The sequence below is a fragment of the Aristolochia californica genome, unplaced genomic scaffold (assembly GCF_029961685.1).
Source record: "Aristolochia californica isolate CCGP_79_NKW_82.1479 unplaced genomic scaffold, dmAriCali1.0.hap1 SCAF_15, whole genome shotgun sequence".
NCBI classification, from domain to species: domain Eukaryota; kingdom Viridiplantae; phylum Streptophyta; class Magnoliopsida; order Piperales; family Aristolochiaceae; genus Aristolochia; species Aristolochia californica.
Genome location: NW_027181826.1, coordinates 5214692 through 5227390, shown reverse-complemented (window position 1 = coordinate 5227390; position 12699 = coordinate 5214692).

The following is a 12699-nucleotide window of genomic DNA, read 5'->3' as shown; positions in this document are numbered from 1 at the left end:
ACCCGGCACCGACTCTCAAAGGTAGAAATGGGTGATAAGTGAGTAATGTATGTCATTCACAAGATGACGATAAAAGACCCACGAATACATATAAAAATTCTTGATGGACTTAAAAGTATGGGTGGCTTCGAACCGAGCAGGCTCATGAGCGACTTAAGCTCGGCTCAATGCCGGCTCGGGTCGATTCGGTATCCCTAGATTTCGAGCCGAGTTCGAGATCGGCTCGAAATACAGGATTGACTCGTTTAAATTAACGAGCCAAGCTCAACCGAATCCTGGTTCGGCTCGACGGCTCATTAAAGGGTCGAGTTGGAACCGGGAGCGGGGGAGCACGAGCGAGAGTGGGGGGGGGGGGGGGGGGGGGGGGGGGGGGGGGGGCGGGAACTTTCTCCCCTCATCACCATCTAGCCCCTCCCATCCGCTATTTTTGCTGCATATGTCGTCGTCGACAGCTGCTCGTCGGCCGCCTTTGTAGTTGTTCGTTCGATTTCTTCCTCCCCTCACCTTCACCTCTGTTTTCGTCATTGCCGCTTTCGTCATCCCCGACAAGTCCTCACCGATGTCGTAACCCCCTTCCTTGTGAATCGTCTCGACGAAAAACCAAAACCAGGGGAGGAATAATTCTCATCCCCCCCCCCCCCTAGCAAACAGATGATTTTGCACGTGCGAGATCATAAAGTGAAAAAAATTCCTTAAACTCTCCTTCCACATGGCTCTTGAAGAAATTGAAAATACATTTTAGTAGAAATAAGTTTCTAGGGACTATTAGTGTCTCGTGTTTTTTAAACATTTTTCTAATTGAAAATTCTTATTAAGAAAATCATAAAATTTTATAAGTAAGATTTTCTTGCCAAGATGGGCAAGAAAACCGTATAGAAAATTTTTGAATAAGTATTTGACAGTTGATGCTGTAATACTTTTAGCATGAAGCAATTTTCATTGCAATTTTGTGTTTGACATTTTATTTGATTAAAAATTTATCGATAAGTATAGTAATATATTAGATTGATTATTAATTTTTATTTATTTCCCTAGAAGAGGCAATAAGAGGTCCATTTAACTTTCCTAAGAAAATTTTAAAATATTTGTTGTAATTTTCTAATAAGTCACTAATAGTAATAGGATTTTATTTAAAGGATTTTTTTGGAAATATGTATCATAGGAAAAATATTTCTAATTTTTCCTAGAATATAAATTTTCAACCAAGGGCACTAAGGAGGCCATAGTAAATTTATGGCCAGATTCAAAAATTACTAAACAAGCTAGACAACTTTTGGAGTAAAAAAGATTAATATTGGTGTGTTTTAATCCATTATTGAAATTCAATCCTGAACCTCCCCTATCATTCTTTTTTTAAAATGTATGCATACTTTTATATATAATTTATTTGACATATATTTTATATAGAGTATTAAATGTAGGTTAAGCTCGAACTCGGCTAGAGCTCGAGCTTGAGTTCGAAATATTTAAATCAAGCTCAACTTGAACAAGGTCAATCCCAATTTTAAGTAGAGGTCATCCCAAATTTTATGTAAAATTTATGTATAATTTTATATACAATTTATTTGACATGTATTTTTTGAAAAGTTTTAAATGTATGTTGGAGTACTAACTCCAGACATATATTTTTTGAAAAGTTCTAAATGAATGTTGAAGCTTGAGCTCGGCTTGAACTCGGTTAAAATTATTAGGCTTGAGCTCGATAACAATTTTAGGCTCGAGCTCGAGTTCAAAATATTTAAATCAAGCTCGGCTCGAACATAGGCAATTTTTTGCTAGGCTAGATGCCACCCCCACTTAAAAGCACCTATATGTGTGTGTGTGTGTGTGTGTGTATAAATGTAAACCAACTAAAGCAACACACAAGATGTTGGCCCAAAGAGGTATGTTCAAATAAAGGATGGTAGGAGAAAGGTTGTCAATTAAAGGAGATGCTAAGGCTACCATGTGCTTTATTTTTCTAAGAAATTCAAATTTTGCATCAGACGAACTAATGCCGACAACAGTCAATCAATAATGAACCCAAGGCAAGCAACCGAGGAATTCTTCTTCAGACATAATGTCTCAACCAAAGAGACACAATAGCAGCAGCGGAAATGGGCCAATGCCCAAATAACATGTACCAAATTTGCAGAAGTATAGTAGTAAATAATTGGTAAATAATGAAACTCCTTAAGAGTAATAAGGACACATGAAATAGTCCGCAACGAGTCCATCAGTAAATAAGAAAGTATTACAAAATAGTATGTTGGAACCGAGTAATAATCCAAGATAATAATTCAACAGGAGGTAGAGAACCGAGTCAAACCAAGATATTATACCAATATAGCTGAATCGAAGAAGAAATGTGTATAGAACTCAAGACCCCAACACATATAACCGAGGGAAAAAATAAGTGAGATATTTTCCTGATATTGTTGATCAATAACAGCTACTCAAAAAGTGACACAAAAAAATGGCTTAAATTCGGTTTTTTCAATGCAACAGGATATCTGCATGACCTTTGATTCATCCAATGCGAATATTTCCTTAAATATAGATCAGATTGACATGAAATTTTCTCCTTCTGAAACTAGACTTGAATACTTTTCATCTAAGTATAATTTTACTTCATAAAATATACATATTTTGAGATAAATAATCTAGTAGATTTCAGTTTGTATAATCTTGCAGAACTAAGTACTTTTTTCCCTTTTGCTTGCATAACCATTGACTCTTCTAAGATTAATATCTCCATATAAAAAACTCAGATCTAGAATTGGTTGAACAGGTAAGAAAATAAACTTATATTCTTTCTGTTGATATATAATTCTCCATATAAAGTCTTGTTCTTGATAGTGTAAAATATCTCGAAAGTTGAAGGTTTCTATTGTTGCTCGAACCTCTTTTGCAATCTGACCTTTACTGCTTCAAATATAGATTTCTCTTTGTAGAAAACTTTGGTTGCAAAAATTCATTTTTCTTTAGAAATTAGACTCAAATATATTTCCGTTAGTATATAATATGTAATATGAAAAACTCATTATCGAGTTGAAAACGCAAAGAAAATAACGGGTATAAGGACAGGAAAAGAGAAAAAAAATAGATATGAACCTAAACTACTAGAGATAATATATCAGAAAATGATCACATTATCTTTGTGGATTGATCGATTCAACTCATAGAACCTACTCTAATACCATGTTGAATTTATGTAAAAGAGAAAAACTTTATTGACTTCATGTAATCAGAGTACACGAACCCCTATTTATAATAGAGGAAAGTAGTAGAATTTAATTACAATTATACTACATTCGTCCCAATTACACCCAGACTCTAACACTTAAAGATAAGTCCTAGCATAATTAAATAATGTTGAATTTATGGAAAAGAGAAATACTTTATTGACTTCATAAAACTTATTATAATGAGAGTACATGAACCTCTATTTATAATAGAGGAATGTAGTAGAGTCCAATTACAATAAAACTTCATTTGTCCCAATTACACCCAAACTCTAACACTTAAACATAAGTCCTATACTAATTAAATAACTCAATATAGATAAAAGACAAACATAACTCAAATTAGAACTCTTCTAAGACGTGACCATAAGATAAAGATGCCTTTGTGACTCCTTTTTTATCTTCCAACTTATGTGATAAGGATGCCAGCTCATGGTAATCATGGTGGGTCCTACTTCTTAAGGGCTTGGGCCCATCTTGTGGGCCTTCTTTGGTGGTATGGCCCATCTTATAATACTTGTAGATATGTGGGCCTTCCTTTGTCATGTGGATTTGGGCTCTATCTTCCAACACTCCCCCTCAAACTGGGGGTGAGAGAATATCAAAAACTCTTAGCTTGCTGCAAATGATGTATATAATTTTTTTGTATAAAATGGCACTCTTCCAATCTTTCAACACTCCCCGTCATGCTAGTGCTCTCTTCTATGAGACCTAGTTGGCCAATTCAGGGGGGTATAACATTGATGTAATAATAAGTTCCTCCGTCATGGTGTCCCAACCGTTGACATTTGATATTTTTGACAGGGTATTAAGTTCCTTCATAATAGAATCCCAACCATTGACACTTGATATTTTTGATGGGGTATTAAGTTCCTCAGTCATGAAATCCCAACCATTGACACTTGATATTTTTTATGGGGTATTAAGTTCCTCCGTCATGGAATCCAAACCATTGACATTTTTTATATTTTTGACGGGGTATTAAGTTTCTCCGTCATGGAATCCCAACTGTTGGAATTTTTGTATTTTTTATGGGGACAAATAAATAATCGTATGAGGAAAGATACCGAGGCCACCTCTTCTTCAATAATAATGTCTCATCCAAAGAGACATAATAACAACAACTGTAATGTACCACGACCATCTTCCAACACACATAACACAAACTAAAATAATAAACCTTGTAGAAGGACCCATGAAATAATCATAATCCGATATAAATATTTTTTTTTAGATGTATAAGCTTCATCTTTTATGCACCCCCTTTCTTGAATATTTTGTTCACATAAATTTATCCATAACATATGGAATAAAATACCTCTTTCTTGTACTTCTTCTACTTGTCCCCTTCAAACTGGGAGGTAATGGCAATGATCCCAGCTTAAACCAAATATCATAGATGTGCCCATAAGCCCAAATAATAGAGATGTGTAGATAAGCCCTTAAACCAAGGAGAAGTGAGATATTTTCCTGATATATCAACTCAAAAAGTGACGCAAAACAATGGGCTTAAATTCGGATTTTTCAATGCAACAGAATACCAGCATGACCTTTGATTCTTCCAATGCGAATATATCTTTAAATATTGATCAGATTGACATGAAATTTTCTTCGTCTGAAAATAGAATTAAATAAATTTCATCCAATTATAAATTAACTTCATAAAATATAATTATTAGAAGATAAATAATCTGATATATTTCAGTCTTTGTTATCTGGCCGAACTAAGCATTGTTCTCCTTTTTTTTTCGGCATGACCATTGACTCTTCCAAGATCAATATCTCCTTATAAAAAAATCATACCAAGAATTGGTTGAATAGGTAATAAAATAGACTTACATATATTTCTTTTTATATATACTTCTCCATATAAAGTCTCTTTATTGATAGCAAAAAATACCTCGGAAGTTGAAGAGTTTTGCTGCTACTCGAACCTCTTTTTCAATCGGACCTTTGCTACTTCCAATATCAATTACTCTTTGTAGATAACTCAGATAAAAATTGGTTGGATAGGTAAAATAATAGACTTAAATATATTTCTTTTGATATATATTTCTCCATATAAAGTCTATTTTTTATAGAATAAAATACCTCAGAATCTGATGCTTTCTGATGTTGCTCGAAACTTTTTTGCAATCTGACCTTCGCTCATTCAAATATTGATATCTCTCTGTAGATAACTCCGATTGGAAAAAAAATCATTTTTTATTGGAAATTAGACTCAAATAGATTTCCGTCAATATAAAATTTTAAATATGAAAAGCTCAGTATAGAGGTGAAAAATGCAACGGGTGTAGGGACTGAAAAAAAAAATGAACCTAAACTTAGGGTTTAGGGTTTAGAGAAAAGGATCCCATTACCTCCGTGGGTTGACCAAGTCAACTCACAAAACCTGCTCTGATACCATGTTGAATTTATAGAAAAGAGAAATACTTCATTGACTTCATAAAACTTATTATAATCAGAGTACATGAACCTTTATTTATAATAGAGGAAGGTAGTGGAGTCCAATTACAATAAAACTACCTTTGTCCCAATGACACCCAAACTTTAACACTTAAAGATAACTAGCATAATTAAATAATTCAATATAGATAAAATACAAACATAACTCAAACTAGAACTCTTCTAGGACGTGACCATAAGATAAAGATGTCTTTGTGAGTTCTTTTTGATCTTCCAACTTATGTGATAAGGATGTCAGCTCATGGTAATCATGGTGGGTCCTATTTCTTAAGGGCTTGGGACCATCTTGTGGGCCTTCTTTGGTCGTGTGGGCTTGCGCCTTATCTTCCAACAAAAAACTCAGCATAAATAGAAGACTAACATAACTAAAACACCTTTAAACTGAAACTCTCCTGTGAGACCTTCTTCCATAATAATTTTGGTTTTGTAAGACTTCTTATTATGAGAGTCATGTAAGAGGCTTTCATATTTTCTCTTCAACAAATGGCTACCCTAGAATGGCTAATGAACTTAATGAACTTGAAATACAATAGAAAGAGGACATGAAAATCTGGACTTGATTGAGGTTACTTGTTGGAAAAAAATCCTAGCACTTGTTTTCTTCAATGGCTACTTGTAGACTTTAAGGGGCACCTCCTTCCATGCTTAATTTTTTAACTTTATAGCAACATAATAAAACCCTAGAATTCCTGCTTTGGTACTATGTTAGATTCTAGGGTTTTATGCTTTCAAAGGATTAGAGGAAGAGAGAGGAAGGAGAAGAGAAGAGTCTGAGAAAAGGAGCAAATGAAGAGAAGATGTGGAGTATGAAGTGCACGAGTTTGAGAGAAGTGAATAAAATGCTTGATGGGAAGCTTGTGTATAAGCACATCTGCCCTTTATTTCCTATTTATAGTTTGAGGTTTAGAAACCCTAGTACATGATAAAGAAAAATGAACTTTAAAATAATTTATAATTACAAATTGTTTCATTCATCTACTTAATTGTAGGACATGCCACTGATGCTTTTTCAATAATTTGTACTAATATTTTTAAATCAAACATCTTAGATGAAATTCCTTCAAGGGATTCAACATTAAGGTCTGTATAATGAAATGGCAAACTCAAGACAATACCTCAAGTTTTACGACATGTCAAATTATCTTAAAGAGGCACCCACAAGCAAAGATTGAAGACATGAAGACTAGAGTCTAAGTTGTCTAGAAATATCTCAAGAACTCTAGCTATGTATAAGGACATCCACCAAAGTTTGATTTTAAGGTACACAAGAGCATTGGAGATTTAAGGCATTTGATTTTTCAAAACCATGTTTAATCGGTGCATTAAAATATTTTTAGACTTGCAAAACTCCATAACCAAGTTATCATCATGCATAAAACTTAATTTTTCTTTCTAGCATACAACATGACCATTCATATTTGTGACATGATCAGTCATGCAAAATGCAGTTTGGTAGAGCACACCTATTTAACTTATGTAATATACATTTATAAATATAAATAATCAATAATTAAGATGACAAAGAATAAAAAAATATGAGCATAATATAAGTATAAAAAACACTAATTAACACAATAAAAAGGATTCGTCGAGCTACATGTGATAGGGTATAGGTTGATCATGACCTAGTCTCACTAAACCAAGATTGGTAGGGTTCATAGTATCACTTTTTGTGATAAAATCATTATGTCATGCAACCATTCTAGTTTTTTTGTTGTACTATTTTAATGAAACATGGCTACCTGTCTAAGAGTTTGCATTTTCCTCTATTTGCATTTTCTCTCTCATGATCTTCCCCTCTCTTTGCATTTTCCTCTTCCTCTCTACGTCTCCCTCTTCCCCTTCCCATTCTCCCTTTCACTCATTTTGTCAATCTCTCTCTCACTCTTTCGTGCCCCCTATTTTCCACTCTTCAACTCCATCTCAAGATCTTCCTTCCTCTCTACTTCTCCCTCCCTTTCACATTCTCTTTTTCACTTAAGACTATATTTTTCTCTCTTGTACTTTATATCTTCGTCTCTTGCTATGTGCATCTCCATCTTGTAATCTCATTTGCTCTCCTTTGTTCCCATCTTCCCTTCTTGTGCTTTATCTCTCCTATTTTCTTCCATGCATTGCCATCTAGTTATCACATTTGTGTTGTCTATCTCTTCTCTCTGCTCCCCATCTACATCTTCCTCCGCTTCTCATTCTCTTTTTCATTCACACTATCTCTCTTGCACTTTGACTTTCCTTCTCTTTTTTCACTCTACATCTCTCTTGTCATCTCAATTGCTCTCTCCTCCCTTTGTTTTTAAATTAACTCAAGTCCAACATGAATTTTTCTACAAACAACTCTTATAAAATAAAATCGTAAAGTTATGCTAAATCATATCATGTGGTGAGCCAACTGTTGAAATATAAATTTATTAGAACACAAGAGTATGTATTGTTTTGTAAGGATGTACAATTTATTCAAGTTCATCATATGTGAGATTTTTTAGCCTACGAGGGATCAAACTTGTGTTCTGTATGTTTTATTCCATCATAAGTGGTTGTTGTGATCAAATATATTGGATTCAAATTTTCCTTTAATCTTTGTTTATGTATTCTTTGACATCCAAATTTCAATTTCCAAATACTGGCAACATGAAACCCAAATCTAGATTTCACTTTCTCTCTCTTTATCTCTCTCTCTTTCTCCCCCTATTTGAACTCTCTCTTCCTCTTTCTCGTTGCATTTCCATCTCTTTCTCTATGCATCTCTCTTTTGCCCTTCCAAGTCTTTCTTTCACTCACTTTATCTCTTCCTCTCTCCTCCACTGTTACAACTCCTCATCATCTTCCTCTCTCGCTCTTTGTCCTTGTTTCCCTCTTTCTACATCTCTCTCCACCCCCTTTCTGCTCTTTCTTTCCCACACACTACTTTTCTCTTTCACCTTATCTCTTCCTCTCCCTTCTAATCTGCATTTTCATATCATGATCTTCTCATTTTTTTCTTTCACTCGCTTTATTAGGGTCTGTTTGGAACCTCATGGAAAAGAAAACGAGAATTTGACCGTTATTATTCCCAAAAATAGTTAGTGAAAAGGAGAATTTGATTATTATCTTATTTTCACTAACTATTTTTTAGAATAATAATGGTCAAATTCTTATTTTCTTTTCTTTTCTATGGGTTCCAAACAAACCCTTAGTCTCTCTTGCAATTTCTCTTCCTCTCTCTCCACTCTGCATCTGCATCTCACGATCTTCCCCTCTCTCCCTATGCATTTTTATGTCTCTCTATGCATTTCCTCTCTCTCTCTCTCTCTTTGCATTTTCCTCCTCCTTCTGTCTCCCTGTCTCTCCTCTTCCCTATTTCCCTTTCACTTTATCTTTTCTCTCTTACACAATATGTCCCTCTCTCTTCCTCTCCACATCTCTATTTTGTTATCTCATTTTCTCTCCCTTCTCCGTTGCACTTTATCTCTCTTTCTCTCTTTCTCTCTATACCTCCATCTTGTTATCTCATTTGCTCTCACTACCTCCTTCCCTCCCTCGTACTTTATCTCTCCCTCTCTCTTCCTTTCTATGCTTCTCTTATCATCTCATTTTCTTTTCATTCCACCTTCTCCTCTCCCCTTCTTTCTTCCTCTCTACATCTCCTTCTTGTTACCTCCCACCATTCGTCCTTCCCTTCCTCCTATTTGTTTCTCACTCTCTCTTCCTTTCTTTATCTCTTCTTCTCTCTCTTTCAATTTATCTCTCCCTCTCTCTTCCAATTTGTAGCTCCCTCTCGTCATCTCATTAGGTGTATCTTTATCTCTCTCCCCTTTTCCTTAGTCTTTAAATTAACTTCTTAGTACTAGTTCAACATAAAAAATTTGTACAAGTAACTCTTATAAAATAAAACTGTAAAGAGTTCCACCCAGATAATATCATGTGGTGAGCAACTTGTTGAAATTTAAATTTATCATAATAAAACATGATATATTTTAAAAGGATACACAATTGATTTAGGCTCATCATGTTTGAGATTTTTTAAGCAACAATAGATCAAAGTTATGTCCTATATATTTTCTCCCATCATAAGTGGTTGTTGTAATCAAATTTCTTGGATTCAATTTTTCCTTATGTCTTTATTTATGTCTTGTTTGACACCCAAATTCTAGTTTCCAAATGTCAGCAATATGAAATCTAGGTTTAAAGATCCATATCAAAGTGAGAATTATTAGTTCTCTTATTGTCTCTATATCATTCTCACTCCCTCTCTACCTATCTACTATCCATTAAATCAACTTCTTAATGCAGTTTCATCATGGAGTTCAACTAATCTCTTATAACATAATAGTATAAAAGAATCCTCTTTCCTCTCCCCATCTTGTTCTCTCTTTCTCTCTCTCTTCCATCTTTAAGTTAACTTTCTAGTTTGTATTCCATCTTGTTAACTCACTTTATCTCTCCCTCTCTCCCACTTTGCATTTCCATCTAATTATCTTCATGCCTCCCTCTCTACATTTCCTCTCTACAACTCCCTCCTCCCCTATCTATTCTCTCTTTGACTCTACCTCTCTCTCCTCCATTTTCGTTCTTTCTTTCACTCATTCTCTCTCTAGCACTTTATTTTTCCCTCTTCCCCTCTGCACTTCCTCTTGTCATCTCATTTACATTCTCTAAGACTGTTTTGGACTGTATGCCTTGGGGTATTTGGTTGGAAAGAAACCATTACTGCTATAGACAAACCGCTTCTGTTTGGTGCACTCTAGTTGATTCCATTCAGGCGTATATAACTGGTTGGCTTTGCTTTTTGGACAGTTTTGGTGGCTGAGTAGGAAGAAATTACCTTGGTAGTTTTGGCACTCTTTCCTTCGGATGCGAGACCTCATCCTAAACCTTTTTTGTACTTGGTCTCATGTTAGGAGATGTCCTTCCAATCCCTTGTTTAACTATTAACACCACAAACAAGTCAAAATATCGATACGAATGCTCATTTAGAGTTAATTATTAATTTTATTTAAAAATTATAAAAGTAGTATAATATTAATGTTAATAGTTAAACAAAAATAAAATCATAACATAATATTAATTTATAATATCACTCAAACTATCAATTTTATATTGAACATAATATAATTATAAATTTCATGATATAGTATATATTCTTTAATATAAGAAATACAGTTTTTTACTATGATATTTACGATAATTATATAAAATTTTATATTATAACACAACATATATTTGTATAAAACAAAATTATACTTTATAATATTTAATTTATCAGACATAATTTTGCAAATTTTTATGAGATATTTTTTATATAATGTATTAAACTACACAAATAAGTTTTTATTTAATGTACATATAGAAATTTTTTTTATCCTTTATGCCCTAAATGATACCAAACAAAGTAGAAAGATGAAAAACTAGTCATTCAAAAATATGCTCCAAGAATAAAGCACTGATGGGAGGTCCTTGCCCTACCGGCGAACTAGAAAACAACCCAAATAAGGTTTGTTAAACAAGGTGACAGTCAAGAGAGAACTAATGTCCTCTATCTTCTCAATAATGCGAAGGAAGGAAACTCCAAGAGGAGGGGGGGGGGGGGGGGGGGGGAGAGGGTATTCACTTCTTTGGAACCTAATTTATGATGATAGCTTCTATAATTAGGGGATTGAATCTCAATATAACTCTTCGAGCCTTTAATTAGGGCCTTGACTTTGCCTCCAATGGAGTTGGTAAAAGTACAATTGTCTTATGGGGATTCATGTTATCAATTCTTAGAGAATGTTTTCAATTTGATGTTAAGCAGTTATAGAGCATTGCCACTTGAGAGCATATTTTTATAACTCTTCGAGCCTTTAATTAGGGCCTTGACTTTGCCTCCAATGGAGTTGGTAAAAGTACAATTGTCTTATGGGGATTCATGTTATCAATTCTTAGAGAATGTTTTCAATTTGATGTTAAGCAGTTATAGAGCATTGCCACTTGAGAGCATATTTTTATGACTTGCTGAATTGACTCGCAACTCAAGTGAGTAAGATCCAACATTGAATTGGGAAAATTGAGTAATGGGGAGGGACTCAACTCTTTTGTTCCAACCAAATCCCTTCTAATTCACCTTGAGACCAATCACCATATCAACAAGTCCCGATTCAACTCAGTCAATCTGACTTGGATTTTCATATGTCTAAGTGGGGCCCCAACTCCGAGTCAAGAAACATTGCTTGAGAGGAAGTGAACTATTTTTTAAATTGCTTCACATACTTTTTTTTGCAGGTAATTACTATCGATAACTTTACAGCATGTCATCTTGGAAGGAAATCAATCGTAGCTTGCCTATAAGCGATTTCAAGTTTTAGATATTAAAGACAGAGCTTTATTAACCTTTGGTATATCTTCCTCACTCTAAACATTTAGGGTACTTTGTCACCTAACATATTCCTTAAAATATTTTTTATATTTTCTTTAATATTATATAATTTCATTTCTAACTTTTGGCAAAGCTTGTTATTATTTTGTATAATGGGACATTATAAAAAAAAAAGTGATTTTGACTAGCAATCAAACAATTAAAAAGTGTGTGCATATATTTGGCTACATAGGCTATTGGTATGAAGTTGGATCCAAGGTCCATCTCAAAATGACTAGCCAAGTTAAAAAGTCTTTTTCCCAATTAATAAACCCAAAACCTTTATACTCACTAAACTATGTGAGATTATTCTTTAACACTCCCTTATGTATAGGCCCTCCTCTATGGGTCTTATACATAGACGATTTGTGAGGAGGCTCACGTTGGACACCTGTTCTAATACCATGTGAAGTTGGGTCTTACTTTCTCTTAGTAGCATCTCATAAATGATGCATTTGACTCTTTGTCATTGGAGAAAAGTGGGTTGCCCAAAAAATAAATGGGGGAGTTGCTTGATACCCAAGAGAAAGGCATTATTGACCCCTTCTAGCCATGTATATGTGGAAGGGTGGCGGTCAATCATGATAGAGTAGTAGAGTGGGGGAGTCTTCCCTTCTCCTTAATGTTCTTCTCATAATG